The sequence below is a fragment of the Malurus melanocephalus genome, unplaced genomic scaffold (genome assembly GCF_030028575.1).
Source record: "Malurus melanocephalus ecotype Western Australia unplaced genomic scaffold, MMel_1.1 scaffold_405, whole genome shotgun sequence".
In the NCBI taxonomy this organism is placed as follows: domain Eukaryota; kingdom Metazoa; phylum Chordata; class Aves; order Passeriformes; family Maluridae; genus Malurus; species Malurus melanocephalus.
This window is the reverse complement of record NW_026623637.1, coordinates 343,428-369,821: the sequence shown is the minus strand read 5'-3', so window position 1 is coordinate 369,821 and position 26,394 is coordinate 343,428. Positions and strand designations below refer to the sequence as shown.

Here is a 26,394-nt window from a genome sequence, read left to right as displayed (position 1 = left end):
GAAAAATTTACAYAGATTTAAAACTCCTTAGAAATTTAGATTAATCTGTTTAGAATAAATCTTGCCTCTCCCCTGAAATGCCCTCTAGATGAACACATGGCAAAGAGGAAATTGCCACCACCACTCTATAATTTCTAGGATTTTCCGTTAGGGAGAAGGCATGCTRGGGATTTATTTCTTTTGAGGTTATTTCGGAAGTCCCATAAATGAACGCTTGCCCCATTCACTGCAGAGTACTAYAAAGTTTGCCTAAGTTTTCTGAGGGAGAGAGTCACTATCCTGTTCCATCAAGAGGAGAATTTGACATCAAACACAGGGGGTTACCCCTCTCCCAGAGCATCTCTCCTTGGCACGACATAAGAAGGTTGAGCAACCTCAGCAGCAGGTTCTCAGCGCTTTCCTTACAAAGCCTTGCTGGGATCTCCTGCTCATCCTTCAAGCTAGATGGAGCGAATTAGTTGCTTAAAGCAGGAATGAAAGAAAAATTGCCATAGACAATGTCCTCCACCTAAGCAAACCGATGCCAAACAGTACATGATTCAACACGTATCAACTCCATACTCATCCCTCCTCAGATCCCAAAGGAGGCAGCGCCACAGTACGAGYGAGGAGGGAAGAGGCCAGCAGCAGCAGAGAAATTTCTAGTCTGATCATGAGACAGACAGAAGAATGGAAACGATAGGAGAAGTGAGATAAAAGAATTAGGGGGCTGATAGCATCAACACACTTTTAGAAGAAGGAGAGGAAGTTGAGCGGCTGTGAAAGAGGGGGAAGGAAGAGTAAGGCTGATTTTCCCGATAGACAGGTCATGATCAGTTCCCGAAACCTGCCTAGTCGGGCTGGTTGTCTGACGCAAAGATGCAAAAAGCAGCACATGTGGCATCTTTGAAGCGGAAAAAGGAGACGTTGAGGAGTGGGGCACTCTGCAGGGGAATTAAAAACTACGAGTCTTCTAAGTGCCATGAATAGAGATGAAGCTAGAGCTTTCAGCCAATAATGAATGTAAATAGTTAGAAAAAGGAGTTTTGCAGAACTGTCCACTAAGACAGAAATCTTAAAAACTGGCTCTTCACAAATGCCTTTTCTTTGGAAATCCCACACCCACTGCTGGGAGATTAGCTTTACAAAGTGAGAATTTAACTGGAATTGCAGCTCTGGGTAACAACAGGAAATGTTGCTCACAGCAACAGAAAATGTAGGATGATTAGGTTTTTGGGGAAGAAGGGAAAGAAAGTTACAGTAACTATGCAAACAGAATAAATAACAGTGCTGTCCTTCTCCAAGACCTTTCTAAGGATCTCACAGCAATCTACAGCCATTCCCTGCTAAAACTGCTGRGCTACTGCCACAGCTTTTTGCACCATCTAGGTCCCAAGCCTGGCTAAACTCATCTTTATACTCCTGTSTCTCTGCTGATCCTCACACCAGACATCAGGTGATGGCCAGGGACCCCATGGCRGGTTTGTGCAGGGCAGGACCCCAGCTGGGACTTGGGGTGTTGCCAGGTGCTCCTTCAACATAAGGAATGAGGCRGCCTCCTCAAGAGACAGGGAAGACAAAAGGTTTCCACCAAGGGAGAAAACTCGTAAACGCGGGAAGGGAAGGGAATGCTCTCCGCACACTGAACGTGCTGTGCTCAGCAGCGCAGCCCAGAAGGGCTGGGAAAGCCGCCGCCTTTCAGACAAAAGTAAAAAAAAAAAAGAAGCAGAGGAGAAAAAGGGAAAGACAAGGTCAAGTTAGAGGGAGGCAGGCTCCAGACAAACCCACCCCTCCCCAGAGGAAAGTACCTCAACAGACACTGCTGTGGAGTCAGCAATGCAGAAGATACTACTCAGCGGGGGAAAGGGTCGTGTTAAAATACAAACCCATGTTTACATGCTCCTCCAAGTTCCTTAACTGTAGCTAAGAATTTTTGGAAATACTTTGCATTGGACTTGTTTTATTGCATATTTCCCACCAAYTTCCACTTCTGTTCTTGATTTTTAATCACCACTGGGACAAAACAGTAACATTCAGATACAGCCTTGCTAAGAAAACAAGAGTAACTGCGAGTTATATTAACAATACTTAAATACAGTCTATTTAAAGGTTTGAACGCATCTTGTTAGAACACTGCATAAATTAACCCAACCTAATTCTCTAGGATGTAACAAGATCTGAAAAGCTCCAAGTTTCATGTTCTCTCTTACCACCCACTTAAAAAACCAAAACCCAACATGCTGGGGTTAGCTCAGGTTGCAAACGAAAACAAAATTCACATCCAACTGAATAAAAGCAATCTACTCCTTGATGCAATGAAGATRATGCCACAACCAGCTCAAAACCAAACAAGAAGAGGCTCTCTCTCYCGCCCCCTCCACACATATCCCCCTTGGATTTTGCTGTTAATGATGCCCCCGCAGCCCGTCCGCTCAGGATTTTTAACTGCTCCCTCCATCCCTCCCCAGTGCCCGAGACCATCCCTGGATGGAGCGAAGCGCACCCTGCTGCCGCTGGGCTCCCACTCTCCACCGCACCGCTTGCACTGGCGGCCAGACAAAGCAAACTCCAGTTGCATCACGGAGCAAACTCATTTTCCAGCAACCTCCCAGCCCGGAGTTTACCGCTACTGTAATCCGGTGCTGTCAACAACGCCGCCTTTGTTGCATGCCCATGTGCGCCGCTTGCCTGCTGGTTGGGTTGTTGTTTTGGTTTTTTTTTTTTTTTTTTTTTTTTTTTTTTTTTTTTTTTTTTTTTTTTTATTTTTTTTAAGTAGAATTTTTGCTTTAAATGAGTAATCTGTTTTCAAGAGATTTCTCCGTGCTGGCTCCACCCTGCACTGTAAACGAGACATTACCTTATACAAGAATGAATCTGCTGCATTCCTCTGTCTAGCTGCCTCGCAGCACATTTCCTACGCTCGCAGCAGCCCCGGCAGTGCACGCTCTCCCACCCCTTCCCCCCCACCTTTTTCTCTTTTTTCTTTCCCCTTTTTTTTTTTTCCTTTTCACTGCCTCGCTGTGTTTTTGTGTAAATGATCTCACATGACTCAACAAATCCATCTGCCTGGAGCAGGCCAAGTTTGGAGCCTTCCCAGGAGGGAGGAGAAGAATTGCTTTGTGGAAAGGACCTGGAGCTTTGCCCTTTCTCTGGCTCAAATTACCCGCCTGTCAGGCCTGACGGATTTGGCTAAAAATAAAAGGAAGCGGGCCGTGAAAAGGAGATGAATGAGCTCAGCAGTTCCTTAGATAACATGGGGTCTGGTGTCGCCCAAAGATCCCAGAGCAGGAACCTCAGATGCCGGACATGTAAGTGTGGTGCTGCAGCTTCAGTGAAGTCRGCTGCTTGAGGACCAAAAAAAAAAAGGCACAAAAAAAGGCAAAATCAACCATACACTGCTGGAAATAAATGGATTAAAGACACTCAGAACAGGAAAACTGCCCACTGTAGGATTTGGGCTTGTAAATGGGGAGATTTACAGGGTTCCCAGAGGGGAAAGCGGGCGTGGGGGGGGTGTGGCAGGGGGCTGTACGTGATGTCAGCCTCCCGCCCTGACCGGGGAGCCTCTGCATCCTTCCTGCAAATGCCTGCCCAGCGCCCGCAGCGGGTATTAAGCACTTAGTTTGGCAATGTAATGACACACTGCAACAATCTGTAATGCGAGGCAGTCAGCAAAGCCCTGGCTCGAAAAGCTCTTTCTCCTAACCATTAACCATATGTTTGGCTCCGCCGYCGCCCAAGCGAGCGGGTGTTCCAGCGCACCATCTGGTTTCTATCCACACAAGCAACTGCAAAGCACAGAGTATTTCCCTCTGGAGCTGTGTCTTCCTCCCTGGCCCCCGATTCCCAYCCGGCTCCCCACTCGTCTGCTCCCCATCTTCCTCCTTCGCCCCTTTCCAGTGGCAGCTTCACCTCCCTGTCCCATTGTCGGCTCAAAGCAGCGGAGAGACTGCAGCCACCCCACCAAARGTGCGCCACAAGAGTGGGGATGCTGCGTTGTGCTGCTCTCCATGAGCTCACACCCCTGCCCACGTGTACACACACAGAGGGACTGCATCTCTCATCACCCATGTTTGGGGCATCACATTTAAAAAACTCATTGTGCTCTGGAGTGGTCCAGGAGCTGCTGCAGTGCCCATCACATCTCTCTCTTGCACACATGCGCAMAGGGACTGCTCAATTTGGATTACATCAACTCCACGCTGACACTGCAAAAGGACTTCAAGAATGCACCCAACAACAGGAGGACCATTTTGAGTGTTATCTCGTGCTCTCAAGTAGGGCTTCCTATGCCAAGTATCAGGCACTGGTCCCCCATCCCACCAAAATAAGGCGGCTCTGCAAGGAAGAAAAAGAAGTAGAAAAAGAGAAAGAGGAATGGAATGAGAGCCTGCCGAAGAAAAAGGAATGAAAATATTTACTTTTCCTGTGATAACTAAACAAGCTCTTTCTGAAATGATAAAAAAAGCTTTCAAGTGTTATATTTTAGAAGGCCTTGTACCATATGTTTGCTTTACGATTTCATGAATTCTAACTACTATTTACGTTTTTAAAGCATTTCCATCATTCCGTTTGTTTCTGAAGTACCTATGGGACATCAGCAGTRATTTTCCCCTCAGGTTGGCCAATTTAAGATTAATCATGACCGACTGCAAGTAGGTATTCAGGGATGCAAGCAATAGGATATTCAGCAAATCCAACACTTGCTCCTTTAAAGTAAGTTTATACTCTGCCATGAGTCACACATACAGTGTTTATCCAAGTTACCAGTGCTACGAGGGAAAAAAAAGCCCATTACATTTGCAAATACATACAAATCACAGCTGTAAGCACCCAACTGCTTACACCAGGACTTGTTTCTATGACTGGTTATTGATTTTTTTAATAATGTGTCATTATACCAGTGTTGATACAGCAGCTAGCTTCCTGCAGTATGCAATTTAATACTAAAAAGAAGCTGGCTTTAGGAAATATCAAATCTACACCCATTCACATACTTTTAAAATGTCCTTCTTGGTCATTACAGCAATGCAAAGCCACAACTGCTTTTTTCCCACCTTGCACCTAACGACCAAAATGCACTTGCCAGTTAGCAACAGCTCAGTCTAAGGCAATGAGCTTTGCTGATATATTTCTTAATAAAATACTGCAGAACCTCCTCAGCTGTTGCTGGAATCCAAGAGTCTACATTGGAAAAGATGTATATTTTTCAAACTTCCTCCSTATGAGAAATCAGTGAACGAAAAAGCACACTGTAGGCCCTTATCCTAGAATCAAACAGGCAAGGGGAAAACCATATGCTTGTGAAAAGCCTGATGACTTCACTAGGATTGCCTAAGAAGCTTGAGGATAGGATCTGCTCCCAATTAGAAACGTGGAGTGCAATTAGCACTGTAAACTCCCCCTGCCTTCGTTTTTCACCCCCCTTCAGTGAGGGAAATAATTAAAATGATTAAAACCATAAAAGATGCATTTTAGCCAGCAATTTACATTTCCTACAAAACAGGATCTAAGTATGTTAAAGTCCATTATTTTAAGATAATATGTTGCAAACATTAGTAGTATGCTTAAACACCACACATTAGGTTTCCTACAACCATGCAATGAGAAATTGTCTTCATTCACACACAGAAAACAACCAGCAGTAGTCCTCTAAAACAGTAAAGGCCTAGGTCTGGGTCTTTGGGCAGATAATGATCTGCTGTGATCCAGAAATCCTTTTAAAGGGGGAATTCAAGGGAAACATTTGTAGATTTGCAGTTGTGCAGTCTGAAGGGACAGCTAATCATTTGACCTTCTTCCATGAAACAGGCATGGATCTTCCCCTCCTACATCGATGCAGCTGTAAGAGGTTGAAGGAGAGAAYCTCCTAGGGTTAAAAACAAACCTATTAAAAAASCCCAAACAAACGAAAAAAAAMCAGCCTCAGATTCAACAACCTGACATAAAAAAGGAAGCTACTGCAGCCCCAGCATCACTCTCCTATTCAGCAACCACCGGCGCTGTGGGAACACCCACACCCTCTCATCTGGTCTGAATGAATTARCAGCCAGCCACTGGGTCTTGTTATACCTTGTCACCTTCCTCTACTCCTCAGCCCCTGACAAAGGGCCGCTGGCAGCCTGAAACCCAGCCAGGTTTTAAAGCATAATRAAAAGTGGTGTCACATTATTACCTGAATCCACCGAGTCCTCCTGCCAGCAATGATGTTTATGCAATCACATTTTTCTGTTTTTAAAAACTTCTCTCTTGCCTCATTGCTCTGTGTGAAAAACAGCACAAAAGAGAAAATTGATTAACTGCAAGCAATTATCTATTATTTGCATTACAGCAGTTTCCCAGTAGATATTCAGGTCTTTTGTTTTCTGCCTCATCTCATAAAAACATTAAACAACATAAAGTCCTTTACCCAAAATCACTCATTGATCAAACAGAAGCAACAGATACCAATTTGGAGAGGCAGATGAGATATCACAGCCCATCACTTGAAGTGTTACACAGGAGAGCACAGCTYTGCTATGCCCAAATCCTCTGCCCTCTTCCCAGGGCATCCTGCCTAGCAGCACCGGGACCAATGCCAGGCAGACAGTGCCACCAAAAGCAGAAATACGGAGGGAGAGAAAGCTAATTCCGTTTCTTTCAGTTTCAACGGCAAATACATGCCACTAATAATCACAGCAGTGATATAAAAATAATACTTAAGAAGTTGCATCAACAATATTACTTAATCATAAAGTTTCCCTGAACTCTACACCTACAACATTATTCAAGTAGAGACTCCACTTAAAATTCTCAGAAGGATCTTCTAGTGTCTGTGTTTACTCCTTGCATCCCATATTATTAGCTTTAAGCTTTAGTGTCAAATTCTCCTGCCAATACACTTCATAGAAGACATTTCTACATTTAAATAAGGAAGAAAAAGTCCATATGGTAGAAGACAACTGAAGACACAACCTCAGCCCACTATCCCCAACCTCTCTGAACGGCCAGAAGAAGAAACATAAGTATACTGGATTTTCAGTAATGGAAATGCCATTGGTGTATTTCATTGTCTTCTCTAAAAAAAAACAAAACAAACCCCTTCACTTAAAGAGATGCAACTCAACCATGTGTACACGATCCCTTGCCTTCCTTCACAAGGGCAAAGACARTGAAACCCAGACACAGCACAGGGTTGGGGGATATGGCTGCGATACCCTTCCTGCATTTCAGGGCTCAGGAATTTGGCATAGTCTGTCCATGGTTGACACGGACAACTGGCACAAAACTTTGCTGCAAGATTTTGGTCACAGTGGTCTGATTGAGACATTCCCAAAGAAGTGGCTGGAAAGACCAAGTTCTGGTAACCTCTGTAACAGAGAGTTTAAACSTGTGTTTAGCCCAATGCCACATTAAGCAAAGAACACGGTCTAGTCCAGAGCTGAGGACAAGAGAGGAGACTTTGGCTGCTGGCATCTGCTGCCAACCAGGGCAGGGCCACCTCGCAAGCAAGAAGGGGCTCCTGCTCCAGGTGACTTCCCTACTGCAGCCTGGAGCCATCTACGCTCAAAACAGGGCAGCCAAGAGCTGGGCCAGGGGACAGCAGGGAAAATCACATCACAACAAGAAGTTTCACCTAATGGGGACAGAAAATTGGAGGTAGGATGGGGAGAGAGTGAGCATGGGGTAAGGCACAGAAGGTTGAATGATGGCTGTGCAGCTGCAGCACTGCCAAAGAATCACATTCAAGATTCTATGATGCCAATTTAGTTTGCTTCCTGCAAAAATCTTCGGTGCACCACAGGTATGTTGCAAGAGAGTACATTGATGAGTTCAAGCACTCATCCCTCAAAAGAGAGGGAAATGYGGTAGGTGAGTGCTGCCTGCTGCGACTGCCTTCACTCTTGGCACACACCATGTACCTGAGCTGTGCATCAGGGCTGCAGGATAAGAGTGCATGACAACTTCAACAGCTGCTGGCAGSAAGGATGGCAGCCACCCTGACACTCCCTGCCACCCTCTCAGCGTCCAGGCAGATGAGCTGTGCCTTGGAGAGCTGCCATGCAGCTCCGATGAAGCACTACACCAGTCACTTAAACTCAGCATGCCTCAAGTGGCCATTAACAGCAAGTTCCTGACCAACCTGAAACCCTGGCTTCTCTCAACTAAAACTAATGAACAGTCACAGCAGAAGGGAACTGTATTTCCAGTACATGAAATACTAAGAAGTGTGGAAACATCTCAGCAGCAAGGCTGCAAGATCCTCAGGATCCTTTGTCCTCCTGTTTTAAGTCTCTTCCTGTAAAGTGAAGTGTCACTTCCCAAATAATTTGTCAAACCCTGAAGCCTGACAGTGGTAAACAGAGTAAGATCGTGAGGAAATGACAAACTTCTTCAGCAGGATTTGAGTACCATGCCATAAATAAAGACTCGGGCCAAACATGGGACAGCAGGGAAAAAACAAGATGCTGAATAGGGAGTTTGCCCAGGGCTTGCAGCTACAGCTGGCAGTAGGCAGGCAACTTGCAGAAAGAGAAGAGTGTGATGACATACTCAAAAACCGTTCATGCATTTACAAGACTTAAAATTAGATCTGCRCAAATCCGTTTTATATCTGAGTCCCTCTCTGAACTCAGAGGATCATAGAATGCTTTGGGTTGGCAGGGACCTTAAAGATCAGCTGTAACGTTGCAATGTTTTTGTGTACGAAAACAAAATTAACAGTAAATAACTGAAACTGCCTTGAATATTACACTACCTTAGACATTCATAGCATATAATGGAGCACAGGTCTGCAGTCAACCAAATGCAACACACAGGAAGACAGACCTTAAAGGTAAATAATTCAGGACTTGAACTCTTTAAGGTAAATAATTCAGGGCTCTAATGAATTCACTGACTGTAAATAGGGATTTCCACCACGAGGAACCTTCCAAACTGCCCTACATCCAATCCTCGGGAGTGCAGAGCAGAAAACTGTCAGCAGAAGCATATTTCAAACATTCCTGGCTATAGCAGCCAGGACTCTAACACAAAAGGAGTCTTGGACAGGAAAAAGTAGCCTCACAGACCGGGTGCTAGTGCTGCATACTCTGACCATGAGCTGCTGAAAAGGACATGCAGTTTCAGAAACACCACTTGGGCAAACAGGGAGGTGGCTGTGAAGCAAGGAAGCTTGTTCCCATGTTGCATCCAATAGAAGTATTGGAAAAACCCTTCAAGGATAGTCAACACAGCAGTTTGGGCTAGCGGGGCTAAAAACACACAAGACTATGGGTGAAGCTGCAAGCTCTTTGTTAAATATGACAGCCCGTGGACGGAAAGAAACCAGACAACCTCCRGAGTTCTCCTCCCTTCACAGTCTCTCTTCCCTATCCTCTTCGACTGACTATTGCCAAGTGCTTTTATCCACATCTGGGAATTCCTGTGCATCCATCAAAAAGCATCTCAGCCAATCAAATCCCATCAACAAACCACAGAATAAATCCTCATAAATTCTTAAACTACCAGCAAGTGTAGTCAGTCTCTCCAGCCTGCACCCTCTAGTTCTAAGGAACTGTTTTACAAGCAGCAACTATTCCTGACCAAGCAAGGAAACTGAATTAAAGTGGAGATGSAGTAAATTGTCAGTTGCTGCAAAAAAACTCAAACAAACCTACAAGGATGTTTATGCTGTCTCATACTCTAAAAGTAGTGTTTAAAAACACCCTAACGTTGCCTCACACCCTCTTATGAGACCTACACGAAACCAGACTGTGGAATAAAATCCCGCCTTTTGCCGCCAGACAAGGGCACGTCAGCAGCACTAGCCAAGGCGCTGCAAGGTTGCTGACGAGCCTGGAATCACTGTATGGGAACATGCCTGCAGATCAGCAGTCAAAAACACAACTGCTGTTCTCGCTCCGTGCCCAGCAGAGATAGAGATCTCATCGCCAGCAGAGATCTGGGTCACCACCAGGAAGCTGGAGTTATCCCAGCACCATCATCTTTTAGGTAATGTTCCCGAAGGGGGAAACAAGTATGTGGCAAGGTTTCATCTGACAAGATGCTGGTAAACAAAACCAACAACTGGGGGTTTCTCTGCTCCCTGGTGACATCATCCAAATGGAAAAACCCCCAATCACTATTGCCTGATATCTTGTACCCAAAGTCCTTTGGATACAAAAGTCTGCCTCCTCCTAAACACCAGGCTAAAAAGCATTTGTTTGGCTATCTTGTACTTCAAAACTGAAAACCCAAACCTGGSGAAGGAAAACACTAGAAAGACAATGAAGTATTGATTTTAAACATACGATGTTTGTGAAAAAGAAATGTTCTGAGTCTCCATACAGTCAAGTAGCTGACACTTATCCAGGGGCAGAACTGAAAACTGGATTAGCTTTCCAGTCTCTGCTAACCAAAACTTTTGCAACCTTCCCGCATGCCATTTCCTTGTTTACATCCCATGGTACGGGAGTTCAACTTTTGGAGGAACATGAATGGTAAACCTAGAAAGTGAAATGTGATATTAYTTACAGAATAGGAGAGCACGCCGTTCACAAGAATTCGTAGGCGCACACATGCCAGCCCTGTTCCTCAGTCCAACACCCACTCCTGCAATCCTSCACCAACCAGATTAGCCCATGTGCACATGCCTGCACTCTTGCGGAAACAATAGTCTCTTTCAGTCCATACAATCTTCTGAAGAACCAGGMGAAAACGTCATGGGAGAAGTTAGGAAATATCTGCAGAAAACAGCGCACAAGATGAAAGGCAGAACAAGCCTTTAAACTTGCACGAAGTACATAACATGGAGGATAAGAACAGAACTTAAGTTACGCAGCCCCTCTTCCAAAGGGCTTTTTCTTTCCCCCAAGATGGAAAAGGGGATTGTTGAAACAACTTTAAAAAAAACAAAACACCAGGGTAGTGGAACAGCACCCTTACAAACAGACCACTGCAAGCAAAATTCAGCTCCAGGAGCTGTGGCAGACYTGGAAGAAAATATACACTCCCCTGAAGGGCCAGGACTCCAGCAGATGGCAGGGATCCTGGCTGGCACAATGACCCCTCCTGTCCCCAGTGCACAGCACTCCTTCCTTCATTCCCCTCCCAAACACTGCTCTGCTGCTGCAGAAGGTACACAACTATTCTTTAATTAATCCAGCACAAAGTTTGAGCCACCTCAGGGTTAAGCCAAACATTTTCTGTCTTTAACCACTACAGCAGAACCAATTACAGTGGAAAACACTTCACCATAAGGCTAGGGAATTGAGGACAGAGAAGAAGCTGCAACAGAGTCACCCCTGACCTCTCAAAATTTCGCCTCCAGAGGACGCAAAAATAAGAAACTGAATTTTTAATCAGCTGGGAAATGGGGCAGGGAGACACTCTTAGTGAAGTTACTGTTGTGAATATCACATAAAAGGCCTTATGGAGTTTTACCATCCACCTTCTGTTCCAAACTGTAGGCCTCCAAATAATGTATCAGAAAAAAATCCAACTACCCACACTTCCAGGAAAGCACCAAGCACTCAGGGACATTTAAAAAACATACAGTTCTACAACTCCATGTTTCTCCTCTCACAAGGAGCTGTAACTYCTGCAGAAAACCCATGCTCCTGTAACAAAGCAGGTATTCTCTGCACACTGCCTATTATTTTTTAATCATCTGGTATGCATCTTCCTACAGGCATGCTTATGTTAGAGGAAATACTAGCATTAGCTCGGCAAAAGAACACTGACTACCTGTTTTGCACGAACACTGTGAAGGTCAATAGCAGAAATCACAGCTTGAACTCTGCCTCTGCCTTGTGCTGAGCAGTCCATACAACCACTGGCATCTTACCACACGTGTGCTGTCCCTCAGCTCATGCTCACTCTCTGCAGGATTTTACTACACAGTTCATCAGTACAGTATTTTTCGAACTGTCGGAGCAAGTCGAAGCATATTTTGATGCATCTGATTGCACAGAGACCATATGAAAACGTGAAAGTTGATCATGAAATAATGCAAGTTGATTTTTCATTTCACAGCTCCAAGAGTCAGGAAGTGTGTGTAGAGCCCTGATATATACCAGATGTTTTAAAGTAAGGTGGAAAAACTGGTGTGGACACATTTGTCCATCATGAAAGCTTCCTGACAGCTACCAACTGGCCTTGCTACAGTGAGCAGGCTYGTTCTGCCTGTGAAAGAGTACAAAACTAATGGAATGAGAGTATTCACAGCCTTCATGCACATGTATAATCCTACTCTCTTTTCCTGAAAATTAATTTGACAAGTCCATCACTATGATGTGAAAAAGCCTCAAGACAGAATCATTTTGTTACAGATACACAAAAGTTGGGGCTGGAACAAATCCATGGTTTCACCAAGCACCACACTCAACCCAAGAAATGAAAGAGCAAATTTTTTTATTTGTTTCCAGTAAGTCTTAAATCAGTTTCATTCAGAACATTTTCTTCTGAATTTGGATTTTAAAACAAGCAAATAAAAAGCTCTTTTACCTCAGCCAGAACCCTCACAGCACTGGGTACTCTACAAATATATAGAGACTCCATATCTTGAAAAGATAAGTTTCACCTTGTAGTTACAAGACTGGAAATTGTTTTCTATTTCAATAAAAGGGAAGCTTCATCACTAAAACAAAAAGAAAAGAGGAGGGAGATRAAAAAAGAGCAGCCCTGCAGAAAAGCTTCATTTCAGAGTAACAGGAATGTGTATGCATCACTTAAATCGGACCCTTGGGTGAAGCTCATTGCAGAGATCAAAAGTCTTTCCATGGACTCAGGATAAAGCCTGGAGAGTTCAAAACACTGATGAGAGTGGACATCACTGCTCTTGACTGCATGGTGTAGGGGTACACAAAGGCAAAACTCCTACAACAGCTGTAATGCTTCCCAGAATGAGAAACCCCAGGGACTTTGGGTACCACAAAAGCACAAACTCTCAAGAGCTTTCAGACAGCACAGTGGTACAACTCACTGATAACACAGGGAAACTGATAACATCTTTTGTTGGTGACTCTGCAGCTCCTATTTCCATGGTCCATGCTAGTTAAAAAACACCACATGACACATGGGCGATGGAAAAAAGGAGTATCTCAGATCAGGGTGAGATAAACACACGCCAAGGTGAAGCAAGATGACAACTGGCATTGTTAAGGAATGCCTTCAGTGCAGGTAGCTCAGCCTGAAAGGTGCAGGTTGTGCCCTGGGTAGCAGGAGCCCCGGGAAAGAGGACACAAATTTGGGCTGCTGACACTGTGCACAACAGAAGGCACAGGGACCAGTGGTGCCAGCCAGGTGACCGGACAGCTGGGGACAGAGCAGCAGCCAGCAGTGTGAATCAGCAGGAAGACCCTAGACTAGCTTGCACACAGACTGTAAGTGTAGGAAAGCCCAGGGGTTTTCCTGTGGGGCCCCTGTTTCTGTGTTACTGTACCATGATTAAACTGCTTTAAAGATGCAGATGTCTGGGGAAAGCTGGGGCTGAGCTGGCAAGGAAACCTTGTGGGAGTGTGTGAGTGTGGTGTGTGCAGGGAGGCAAGCAGGGCACTGCTCAGGGCACTGGGGCTGCCCGCTGCGAAGAGGCTTCGGTCCCACAGTGGATATCCCTGGTGGTGGGACTGCTCCTGCCAGGAATGCTCCCTCAATGATCCCACAGGAATGTCTCTCAAGCCTCCCATCTYCAACCCAAAGCAACTTCTTCACTGAATGCCACCTCGATTCTTTTTCTACATATTGTTTACGGTCACAAGAAGAGGTTTTGGAGATTTACCTAGGGCTTGTGAGGTGACAGGGTATTTTTCTCACAATCCACTTGAATAGCATTGCTATAYGTTATTTTCATGTCCCCTTGTGCACTTACAAGGCCTTTTCTTTCAGCCTGGCTCTGCCTGAGGAGTGAGTAGAATTGTCAGCTTCCCCAGCACCGGGAGGGAATCACTGCCTCAGGCTGGCACTGAAATCACTTGTTTTCACACAGGACTGTGGAGATAATCCTTTGCCCAATAAATTGCCCATTTTCTTCCTTATTGCTCCAGATGGATATGAATGAATGAATCGCACTTTTTCTGAACACCACCTTCTGCTTTTATTGAGTATTTCAGTCACTGCCAGCTGCACCTCCTTGCCCTACGAGGCATCAGTTAAGGYTGCTGGGTCTGATTTCCAAGTCACCTGCTCTAAGTCTCTTYGAAGGAAAAAAGGTTGGATGCTATKAGCCCTATGAGAAAACATGCATTTAGTCCAYAACCATGGGCTCCTGAAACACAGCTGTTAAGTGCAAATCTCAGTTTCTGAAATTTTCTTTCTGCTGCCTCATTATCTTTACTACATGCCAGCAGAAACCAGAGTCCCCGCAGGCTGAGGGAGGAAGTCTTTATGCTTCCAGCTGCATCTAACTCTGGCTAGTCAACCAGATGCAAAATATTGCATCAACCTGATGTTTCACTTCAAAGTTTCAAAATTTTCCTCTTACAGCTGGGACTAGGTGCYTGCGGTTTCAGTTACCACTGGGGAAATGGAATCTCACAGCCAACACTTCAGATTACTTCCCAACACTGCTGGGCTGCCCTCAAAATCAAAACAACCAGAAGATGTCAGACACAAAATGGCTTAAATCAGACATTAGAAAATGCCCTGTAATACACAAAAAGTTAAGTGCAACTAATTGAAATGATGATTGAAGCTCCCACTAAATCATCATTTTAATCTTTTAAGGGACAGGATCCCTTAGAAGTTTTGACCTGGCCAAGTTTTGACCACTAAACTAAATGCTGCAGGTGCTGACTTCGTGCCATTGTTGTCTTCAATGTTCCAGTTAAGCAGCCTTCAATGTTTTCATCAGAATCCATAGACTGAAACTCCATTTTTTCAGTATAGTCRTGCACAGGAAAAAAGAATTCAACTTGCCAATGAAGAACAAAAATACCAGATCAATGCACATACAGTCTTAGAATAAAACTCTAATCCCTCACTTGCTAAGAAATCTCTTTCAAAGAAATGTTTATGTTAAAATTTAGAGTTGTGTTCAACATTAATCCTAGGGAATTTTACAACAGAATGTACCAATTTTAAAAGGATTCTACAGCCTTAATGAATTCCTAGAACCCATAGACAGAAATTAAATAGGGGGAACCTACAGTGTTGGCTAGACATATTTCAATATTTGTTACCATAGAAACAAGCCAGTAGATTTAGGGTTTGGAGTTATCCTTGCTATAAAATATTAAACTTCTTACAGTTTTTGCATATGTATATTATGGCAAGAACACTGTCAATCCTGATAAAGCCCAAAGCATCTTAATTATTTAACAGGATTTTAGCTTTTTTATTTTCCTTTTTCTTAACAGAGTATCTTTTAATTTATGTTTTTCCTTGATAGACTGTATTTTAACGTCTTCCAATAGAAGACACTTCTGGCTGACAGAATAATATGCAAGAGATGAAGAGGTATTTTTCCTCAATGTTATGGGTAAGTGGTATAGAAAAGGAGCACACAAAGTCCAATAAACARTAGGTTCAACAGTAACTATAAAAATTACACCAGTTAGCACTTGTGATAATTTTACCAGCTAAAAGTACATTAAATGTTACATTTCATTTGAAAGACATGTCATACTTCAAATTTGGTGGCTTTGTTTTCAATCTTAGCAACACAGAAAAGCTGAAGCACAAAAGTGATTGAGATAACATCTCGATACTTCAACAATATCAAGTACTTCTGGCAGATACCTGAGAAACAAAACAAATGCATTGTCCTTTCATGCTTCAGAAGAGCATCAACAGTTGCATTCAAGTCACAGCGCAGCCAGTGGGAAAAAGGACCAGCAATTCCAACAAAGAGGAAGGACAGATGCTTCCTCCAGCAACACTCCTTCAAAAAGTAAGGAGAATATGCTTATTTAGACAACTTGAATGGTGGAGGGGACTGTGACAGCTCAGGAGACCACCCAGGCAGGAAGRAGCTCAGCCAGGAACAGTGAGGAAGGTCAATGCTTGGGCAAGTCCAAGCCCACTGCCCCTGGGACTGGATGTGTGCAGTGTCTCTGACCCTGATGATTTCACAGCCAAAACWGGCTCCACGTCACAGCCCTTGCTTTTTGTTTGGATTCAAGAAAATCTGTTCTAGGAGACTCAGCACAACRAAAAAATGAAAAACTGCAGAGTAAAAGCCATAAACCACACAGTTGTTTCAATACTATATTCCAGCACTGAAGTGGACAAGGAAAAACACCAACAAAAGCAAAGCAAACCAGAACAAAGACAAAAACTGAGCAAGACTGAAACACCCTCTTCTTCCAAGAATTAAACAATACTTTTTATGAAGTGTAAAGATAAGCAGTGGAACTGCCATTTCCTAATGCTTCTGAGGTCAGTCTTCTAGCACAGCTTCTCAAATAGCCAATTAAATGTACCCAGTTCTCACACTCACAAGTATGCTATCATTTTTTTAAAAAACCTACAGCTCAAGCCACTAAAATAAATAATGGAAAAACTTATTCTTGAAGGCCTGCAAGGCAACCCTTTAACTAATGGAAAATCTTCAACACTTCAGAAGAGGAAAATGGTAAGATGGCTTAATTTTAAATGAGTAAGAATTTAAATGTCACTTCCTGCATGTGACATCGATTTGAATAACCTTGCATTTTTGTTTTCTTTGGTGTGGTTAACGGTGGAATCTTTGTAGAGTACATTTCTGTGGCATTTACAGTTGCATGTTTATGTTCAGCAACTGCTTTGCATAATTCTGAACACAAGAAAATCAGAAAGTGATTTTTCCTCTATAAAGAGAGATTCAAAGAGCAGTGTGCTACTAGGCCTTTCAAAGAAAGATAGGCTGGAGAAAAATTATCCCAGCACTCAAGGGAAAAATGCACAACTTCCTTAACTGACAGCTGCAGTGAGGTACAATGAATTTATTTTATCTGAGCAGTTATGCACACATGCTAGAGGCAGAGCAACACTATGTACTCTAAAGAAGTTCACACAAGTCCACAAAGGGCACCACTATCAACCTGCAGCTGAGAAGTGGGAAGTTATTCACATGTCTGAGTAAGTAATGGAATGATAAGAGACGCTGGCAGCACATGTTGCCAAAAATAAGGCATTGCATGCACACATTTAAATCCAGAGCTCTAAACCCTCTTGTAGGCTCTACAGGCCAGGTTTGCTCCATAGGAAGCTTCACTCCACCAGACACAGGAGCTTCAGGTCTTTCCAACTGATGCTGYGGGTGTCAACACCTCAGTACAAGCCCTCACCCTTCTCATGAAGTGTTTTTAAGCCAAGGGCTGTYTGGGAGAATCACTTCAGACACATGATGTGACTTTCATAAAGTTTTCTGCATAATTCATAGATACAAGTAAAAAAAAAGGGCTACATATGTGYTGCAGGTGCATCTTGGAACAAAAGAGSTCTCATTCATARACCATAGAATGGTTTGGACTGGAAGTGACCTTAAAGATTACCAAGTTCCAAATCCCCTGCCATGGACATATCAGTTTGCTCAAACTGTCTTTGAGCTGGAGCATCCACAGCTTCTTGGAAAAACCTGTTTCAGTGCCTCACCATATTCATAGTGAAGAATTTCTTCCMAGCATCTAATCTAAACCCATCCTCTTTCAGTTTAAAGCTATTACCACCTTGTCCTACCATAACATTCAAGAAGGCCACTCAGCTGATAGACATCTCTACCTTGTTTTGTAAAAAACAAAACAAAAAAAAAACCAAAACAAAACAAAAAAAAACAAAACCAAAAAAAAACCAAAAAAAACCCCCAATCAAATGAGAAATGCATCCACACAGTGGTGGCCTTCAAGTCATTTGACAAACACCTCTTCAGTTTAAGCAACAGTTTGCCACCAGGGATGGCTTGGGTTGCCCTCCTGTGGTGGCAGGACAGCACAGGATCGGTGCCTGGCCAACCCATATCTGGGCTCTGAATGGGGGCACTCTAGCAGTGGGTGACCCAAAAAAAGGGGAGATAGCAAAACCTTTGCCCTAGTGCTGCTGAGAGGGAGGAAGGTGTGCTCCAGTTCTGGATAACACACTCCATTTGGTCTGCTTAAAATACCTGTTTTAGAAAATAAACTGGGATGATAAAACAGGAGATTGTGTTTCTTGTAGCTCAAGAAGAAAATAAATTTCACCCAAATAAATATCCAGAATGTGTATAAACAACTCTATACAACATGCAATTTACCCAAAYAATAATTCATTCCCCTTTACACCAGGGAGGCCAAGAGTCCATCTGGATTAAAAAAGAAAATGGACATGAGTTTCCCATCTGAGCAAGACATTGGAAAAGGGCACAAAAATCTCATGTCTCTCCAGCCTTGACCCAATAACTAAGGGATGAAGATACCACAGGCTGTCAGGATGTCATATTTGCCATTCMAGGTGGAGCAGGAGTACTGCTCCTTCCTCTGGAGCATCTTGTTCCTGGTCACCAAAACAAAGAGAGGAAATTGGGGTATACAGACAGGGATCTGAACTGGCACAGAAATGCACGCATCTCTTCCAATATTGGAAGATTAACGCGTGAGAGAGTTGATGAATGGGAAGGATTAAATATAGAACCAAAAAATAAGTGAAATGATTAATTGCTAGGAAAGGAAACTCATGCTTTATGGAAGAAAAAAATTAGTAAGACTTGGAAAACTGAAGGGAATAAGCAGCAAGTGAGCTGCAGGGTGGGACCATCTGGTGCATAGYGCCACAGCGGCTCAGGGCACATACCCACAGCTTCAGTGCCCCTCTCSCCTTCTCCCAGACTCAGTGCATGCAGAGCAGACAAAGCAGAAATAGGCTGTGTTTAGAGGTTACTGGATGAAAATAACTGACTTTAAAAACAAGCTGAAATCAGTTTTAAATAATATCCTATAATCTGAAAACGGCCTCTTCATTTAATAAAATGTTTCCAGGTGGTCTTGCAGTGGTAGCTGTCACTCTCATGTCCTTACATTCTAAACTTTCTAGAAATTTCTAAAAATATCTGGATACTTGTTTACACCATTTTAATTWATTGTAAGAAAAAAATGGATATGGAAGGCATTTTTAGAATATTTATTTTTCAATTCTGGGTTATAACATCTCAACAGTAACCCGTTCTTTTGGTCCTGCACTTCTTCGTCTTGCAACTATTAAGATAAACAAACTCTTTTGGCCAACRGCATGCAACGAGCAGGCATCCCAAAGCAGCATCAACCTGAGGAATAATCCAGCACCGTAAAGGTTATTATGATCAGTCATTTGCTTGGTGTCTTCAATTCACTTGCTCTTGTGGGGAATGTTAATATAGAGGATGAAAACAGAGATATGCTGTGAAACTGTAAAAGCACTACGTGTTTTAGCATGGCACCTGCTTCATTTTTTTTTTTAAACTTAATGTCATTTTAAAATAGCTTACAAAAACACTTTTTTCAGTTAAAAAAAAGGTACAGTCAACTACATACTCTCTGGGTTATGCTCATGAATGAACTACTGTCTGCATTAGAAACAAGCACCTGGACCAACTCATGGGCATCCAGCAAAGTCCACTGGTTTCCTTTCAAAACACAAATTTACAAAAGACACTGCCAGATCCCAGCCTGTGAGTGGCCTTATTATTAAATACAAAATCTCAAGGGTGGAAGCGATGAGGTGCAGGATGCAGGGGGGCTGCTCATCACAGTGGRGCCCAAGGCTTGAGCCCAGAGCAGCTGTGCACAGGCAGGAGACCACTCCCCGCTCTGGACAGGGTATTAGGACACTGAGGCAAATACTTTTCATACTTTTCTGAAGGTCCATTATGACATACTGTACTACCACCCCATTAAGAAACAATTCCGTGCTATCTTTGGGAGATCTTGCATTTCCTCACACAAGTCTTTGTGTGCACATCCCCTTTATGCCAAATACTTTCCTCCATACGGGGTAAACAGCAGGAGCTGGATTTGCACAGCCAGCCAGGAAAGAAGTGGTGTGAGACAGTGGGGAAGCAGCAGCACCTCTCAGTCCTAGCAGGGTCGTTTTATTAAAGAAAATAGCCCAACAGTGCAGCAGAGACCCTTGCTGTCACCCTTCCTTTCACCTGGTCTAGCTCCCACACATCCCAGGAAGAAGTTTCCCCATCCTTCCTGACCCAGAGAGAAAAGACACGCTCCGAAGAGCTGCCACTGTGTCACCTACAGATGCGAGAGGGATTCAAGCTTTTGTAAGAGGGCTGAGATAAAACTCATCACCATCTACACAGCTTACTGTGCCTGTCACTCCCTTCTCAGTGCCCTGCAACTTCCAAACTTTGCACTGTCCTCTTTCCCCTACACCCTCCAGGAGTTTTTGTTGGCWTGAGGACACTCAGCAGTATTTCAGAAAGACTCCAGCAGCTCCTCCTGCCACTGAAGAAAGAGCCACACAAACTTCAGAGTCAGGGACACATTACTTTGATGCATTTTTCTTCACAAACTTCAAGTTTCAAAAAATGCACCAYTCTCAGTTTAATGCTGTAGGCTACAACAGTCTGTTTTACACTCAGCAGTGCAACACAGTCTCCCTACAAACTAAATAAATGCCCAYATTTGATTCAGTGGGAATCTGTTGTTCTAAACAAAATATATAAGGCAAGGAGGTTTACTTAAAATGCCAAGTATTTAAATGAAACTGACAAGAAAAATAGGGACAGACACCACACATTTCACAAAAGGGCAGCTATAACAATCATTTACGCTGAAGTGGCCAAAAGATGAAGCAACAGAAAATTGGAAGCAATTAACATGTAACATTCAAGAAATATTAAATACATACTGAAGACTCAACACAGCATTCACACAAAAAGATGCAGTGATGAAAAGCAGACACTTTGCATAATAAGCAACAAGATACTTCAAACATAGCCATAAAAACAGAGGAGACTTGTAATGCCACACTGGGAAGAGCTGGCTGCAGAACTGCAGTGTTGATAATGTAAGCAGCGAGGGGTATGGTGCAAGTGCATCACCCTCACCACCAGGACAGGAGGTAACAGCTCTGCAGCCCTGCTCAGGCCTCAGCAGCATCTGTTTGCTGCCAGCCCAGAGTTTAGGCAAGTCCTATTCCTCCGAAGAAACAGCTCTGGATGAAGCCAGGAGAACCACAATCTGTGAGACCAGGAGAATCACAGCACCTGATCCATGGCCACTGCTGCTGCCCTGGGAAGCCAACTTCACCCTCCAGGTCTGTCTCGACCCAAGCAGGTATCAACACTGGCATCTCTTCATGCACCCCCCGAGGTCATGCTCCTGCTGGTTTCCCTCAAACAGGACATCACAGCGCCGTTTCCCTCCCTCCACATCAGCACCATCCTCTCAGGCTCCCAGCAGGTTAAGCACACACATGCTTAGCCAGAGTTCACACCTAACTCCAGGTCTACAAGCTTACTGCATCCAAGGAACAGGAGAGTGACTCAGACATAGGGTGGACTTTATGTAGGCTCTGGAAAGAAACTTTGACTTCAATGAGTACCAGACTTGTGTGTAGCCAGGCAAACCAGCCATTCTCTACATGCTCTACCRTTCTTTCAGAGGACACAGAGAACACAGAGAGTACTGTAAGGGCATCACTTGCTTGTCCAGAATCAGAGTGCTCGTCCTCTACATCAGGGACCAACACCATCTGCCCTCCAAGCCCTGCTTCTTGCTGCAACAAACCCCCAGGCCTAAGTGAGTCCATTTATAACAGAACCACACCTCACAGCTCCTCTCTGCCYTTGTGCAACTCCTGCATTCTCCCAGGGCCTCTGCAAGCTGGAAGTTCCCTGTTCATGCTACATGGGGAAAGTAAGGAGCCTGCCAACCRCTTCCAAAAGAGACAGCTAGACACCTAATGATAATGAAATGCGAGGATTTTCTGTTACAAGTTTAGGTAGAACTTCAAGATGACAAAGGAATCATCCACCCATTGCAGATGCAGATGCCAAGAGAGGCTTTTCTTTGTTTTTCCCCTATGCTAATATTTCAAGAGGATGACACTATTTTAACTTATTTTTTAAACGCAACTGTCATGGTCTTTGAAGTACCACCACACTTACAGCATGGGGCCTGGCAAACTCAGATGAAAATGGCTAATGAATTTCAGATWTTTTTGTTTTGTTGCTCTTGTGTTTGATGTTGAAACCTAACAATGTTGGAATGYGATTGTTATTCTTGCATGATAAAGGGTGTTTCTATCACAGGCCTGAAATACTGCAGGGGTTACACACAACATGCACAGTTCTATTACTGTATCATATCAAGACCATGAAGTTGTTACCTGCAGAAAATCAATTCCTACACAGTAGTTATTACAGACCATTAATCTCTACAAGGAAAAAGGGTGTTCTCCCTGGATGTATAAAAATTTCTTTTAATATTACAGCTTTTTGTCTTCTTGGGAGGGATGAAGAACATTAAAAAAAAACAAAACAACAACCTAATAACACAAAGCTGAGTTAATGTGAGAAACCAGCTGACTTTTAAGATACAGATTTGAAGTCCTCTGGAAGGTAGGGATGTACTTGGGTATCTCTTTTTTCTGCAGTGTGGGAGCTCACTACACCCCAGTTTTAGAGACTGCTTTATCTGTTGGGCATTATCCAGTTCAACTATACAGAGTTAAATCCCCAAGGATGCAGAAGGGAATGGGCAGGAGGAAGAACCAGTCATGGCAGGGGGGTAAAAGCCACCAGGACCCAGAAGCAGATGATGGGGAAGCTCCTAATAGGGAGAGCAAGTGGCATGGGGCTGGAGCTCCTCAACAGAATTCCCCYGTGCTTGGCACCRGTGAGGCCACACCTTGAGCTCTGGGCCCCTCACGACAAGACAGACACTGAGGTACAGGAGCAGGTCCAGAGAAGGACAATAAAGCTGGTGAAGAGTCTGGAGTGCAAGTCCTGTGAGGAATGGCTGAGAGAGCTAGAATTGTTTAGCTTGGACAAAAGGAGGCTGAGGGGGGACCTTACTGCTCTCCACACCTTCCTGGAAGGAGGCTGCAGCCAGGTGGGGCTCAGTCTCCTCTCCCGGGCAACCAGTGACACGATGAGAGGACAGTCTTAAGCTGTGCCAGGGGAAGTCTGGGTTAGACATTATGAAGAAATTGTTTACAGACAGGGTAACTAGATATTGGATTGGGCTGCCCAGGGAGGTGGTGAAGACACCACCCCTGAAGGGGTTTAAGGAAAGATTTGGATGTGACACTTGGTGCCGTGGCTGGATTGACTTGGTGGTGTTTGGTCACAGGTTGGACTCAATCTCAGAGGTCTTTTCCAACCTAACTAATTCTGTGAACACAGAGGCAACAAGGATTAACGGGAATGGCACAGAGCTCATGAGAAAAAACACATTCAGGTGAGTGGGAAGAATCAGGTGAACATTTGCTCTCCTAATTTGCTACATAGGATTAACTTGTCATGAACTATGTTTTTGCTAGTCAAGCAGAACCCAAGCWTGGTTTTCCGGTAAACACCAAATTTGTGCGGGATCGTGACAAGTGGTGAGGCTCTCCTTTCCTGGCAGGCTTTCTGAGGGAGGCCTGGRGCAGGGGGATGGAGCCTGAAGGCAGCCACCCTCAGCCCAGGTGCAGGGACCTGCACACACCCATGCCCGAACCCAAGCTCGCCCAGCAAGCACAGCACGTGCAGGTCCCGGCTACGGTTCATTTTGCATAAGCTGATTAAATCCAACAGGTTTGTGCTCGTAAGGAAACACTCCGTACTCGTAAGGAAACACATTTTGCCTCTGCCTGTCCCACTCTGCTTGCTTTAAACTGCAGGCTCTGTGTCCCAGCAGGGCCAGCCAGCCCCGAGCAGCTCCCGTCTCCCTGTGGCCGCTGATGGCCTTCCCTTCACCCCCATGCGCCCACGCAGGGACTCTCCTGACCCTGTCCTCACCGGCTGATGCTCCTCCCTCTCCAGGAGCACCCTGGTGCCTTTCTGTCCCCATCTCCATCAGAGCATCATACGTCACCCCGCTTAGTGCTTCTCCTCTCCAAAGCCGGCTGTAAGGAGTCAATAATCCTCTCTAAGCCTCGGGGAAGGCAGGTAGTCTCCATTTTACACATATAGAAACGGAACAAGGGGTGAAGAGGTTCAGCCTGTTTCTATCAGTAGATCCCTGAAGATCAAGCACACCACTTGTAAGCGTTTTAACTTAAGCTCTTAGGCAACACAGGGTAACCTAACAAACAAACCTAACAAGCAGGCGCTGAATGTTTATGATCTGTTTGTTTACGTGACACACAAAAAATTTACTCTGGGCAATTTCTCTGGGTATGTTCATTGTTCTGTAAGCTTGTGTGTGCACGTTTGTGGCTGTATCCTCTCCTCTAATCTTCAAGCTAATTTCAGCCAAAGAATTGACTGGAGGCAACAGGAACAATCCGTGAGCTTCCTCCAGAAAYATTTGCGTGGACTGCACGAGCCATATTTGCCATTCTCCCAGCCTAACTGTTACACAAGAAAGGCAGGAGGACAAATGAAAGCTGAAGAGATCACAAGGTWAACACAGTTGCAAACCTCTCCAGTGCAAGAAGTCGCCAGCCCATGGCCAGCATCACACTGGACATCCCATGGATTACCCACCCTCTGGGTTTCTCACGCGCGTGGTTATTATGTAAGGTCATATGGTCAGACACATGTGTTCCTCGAAGTGATGGGCTTCCTGGACTCCATCCAGAGGATCAATGAGGATTCTATGATCAACAAGGGCTTTGAGAGAACGTTGCTGTTCAGTCAGTTGTACCCTGSTTGGACAATTGAAGGGGATGACTCTCCTTTTCTAGCAAGTCSGAGACCTCAGTGGAATTAACACAGCAGAACTCCACACCCACAATACATGTTACAGAATGATCTCCAGTATCAACAYTGGTAGATATTACCCAGATGGAGTATAAAAGTTGGTTTAAAAAGACAAAAGCCTCTTAAAACCACTTCATGATGTCAAGATYTTAAAGTCACTAAAATAAATGCTATCTGCTAACAATATTTAAAGTGGGTGGCAATCCTGGTTCCAGCATACTTAAGTTTTGCATCAGAACAAAACTATCATAAATTGGTTAAAAACCACAGTGATACGCAGTTGACACCCACGTATGTTACACTGATTCCCAAGAACAAATTACATGTGTATAATATCTCAGCATGCTCCATGTGTTATTGCCGTTAAGAATAATGCAAAGTACTTAAAATCTAAAAAAAGTACAATGCAGTTAGAAAAAATATGTAAACTTCTCTTGTACACATAACATATATTCCTCTACATTCTCTATGAAATCAGTGTTGTTTACTAAAGCATTATTGGTATAGATAGCAAAAGATCAATAAGAGATCAAACAGTGGTATATAAATGAAAGAATAGTTTTAACTTTCCCCTGTATGTTCTTATTGTAATACACATGCTGAAAAATTAGAAGAAACATKATTTATACAGACATAAAAATTCCACCTGAAACACAAAGTATTAAGCTGACAGAAGCAGTCTCTGAATAACTGTGATTCCTTTGGATATTCCAAATAATTGCAGTAACAGGAAATCAACTAACAAAACCACCTTGGCCAGGAGCTAGTGTGCTCAATGGCATTAAATACTACTAATGTGAAAGAGTTGTACCTCATATATATCTTTCCTCTGTTTTTATGAAGAATGAAGTGCTGTCTGACTCCTCACCTGGAGCTCCACAATACAGTTATTATGACTGACATACTCATCTGATTTCCAATCCCAAGTTTGCTTTATCTCGGTCTGAGGAACTGAACAGATGCTTCTCCCATGAAAAATGACATACAGCCTGCTGCTGACACTTTGCCAGTAATCCCAAAAACAAGAACTATGGACCCTTTGTAGTTTAAAAAAAAAAGGTGCTTTTCTGCTAAAACCCAAGTATTGGTTCTGACAATGTCCAACATGCAATCATCCACTCCGCTCAAGGGAGAGAAGCTCTGCAGGCTTTACCCAGCCCACACCCCACGGAGCAGCCGAGCAGCTGTTTACCTGCTGGTGCAGGGAATCTGCTCAGGGAAGGGTTCCCTGCTCATACCTGCCTGCCAAGAGTTGGCAGAACATCACTTGCTTCCTTCAGCAGTGGAGAACAGCCCCTCAGCAGAAGGCACAGATAAACCATAACCTCCCTTTAAGTATCTGTTTTTCTTTTGTAAAACACACTCCAGCAGGTGATGCCACCACTAAATTTCTCAGCATTTGAATTATCCAAAAACACATTAGCAAAATAAATGAAGGTGAAATGGCATTTCAAATACCAGTTTCCCTGGGTTTTATTCTACTACAGAGGAAAATTTCACTAGGGAAAAAAGCCTCTACATCAGTGTTTGGAACTTAAAATTTGGACTAAGCCTTGGAAATAAACTTGGACATGAAAAAAATATTTTCATTCATGAAGAGAATTGATTATTAGCTTGCATAATCCCAAATTCTCCTCTGGGTAAACAAGACACTCAAGACACAG

At 43.9% G+C, this 26,394-nt stretch overlaps 1 protein-coding gene across 3 annotated transcripts in view; it reads right to left on the bottom strand.

The window, feature by feature from the left end:
• BACH2 (BTB domain and CNC homolog 2) overlaps positions 1-26,394 on the bottom strand; it is a 185,112-nt gene that overhangs the window by 135,722 nt on the left and 22,996 nt on the right. For 2 of the 3 annotated variants that reach the window (XM_057379432.1, XM_057379431.1), the window contains exon 2: positions 6,155-6,241. The exons of the other annotated variant lie outside the window; for it this stretch is intronic. The gene's annotated coding sequence lies outside the window, so the exon portion shown is untranslated. The remainder of the gene's footprint in view (positions 1-6,154; positions 6,242-26,394) is intronic. 3 annotated transcript variants of the gene reach the window in all.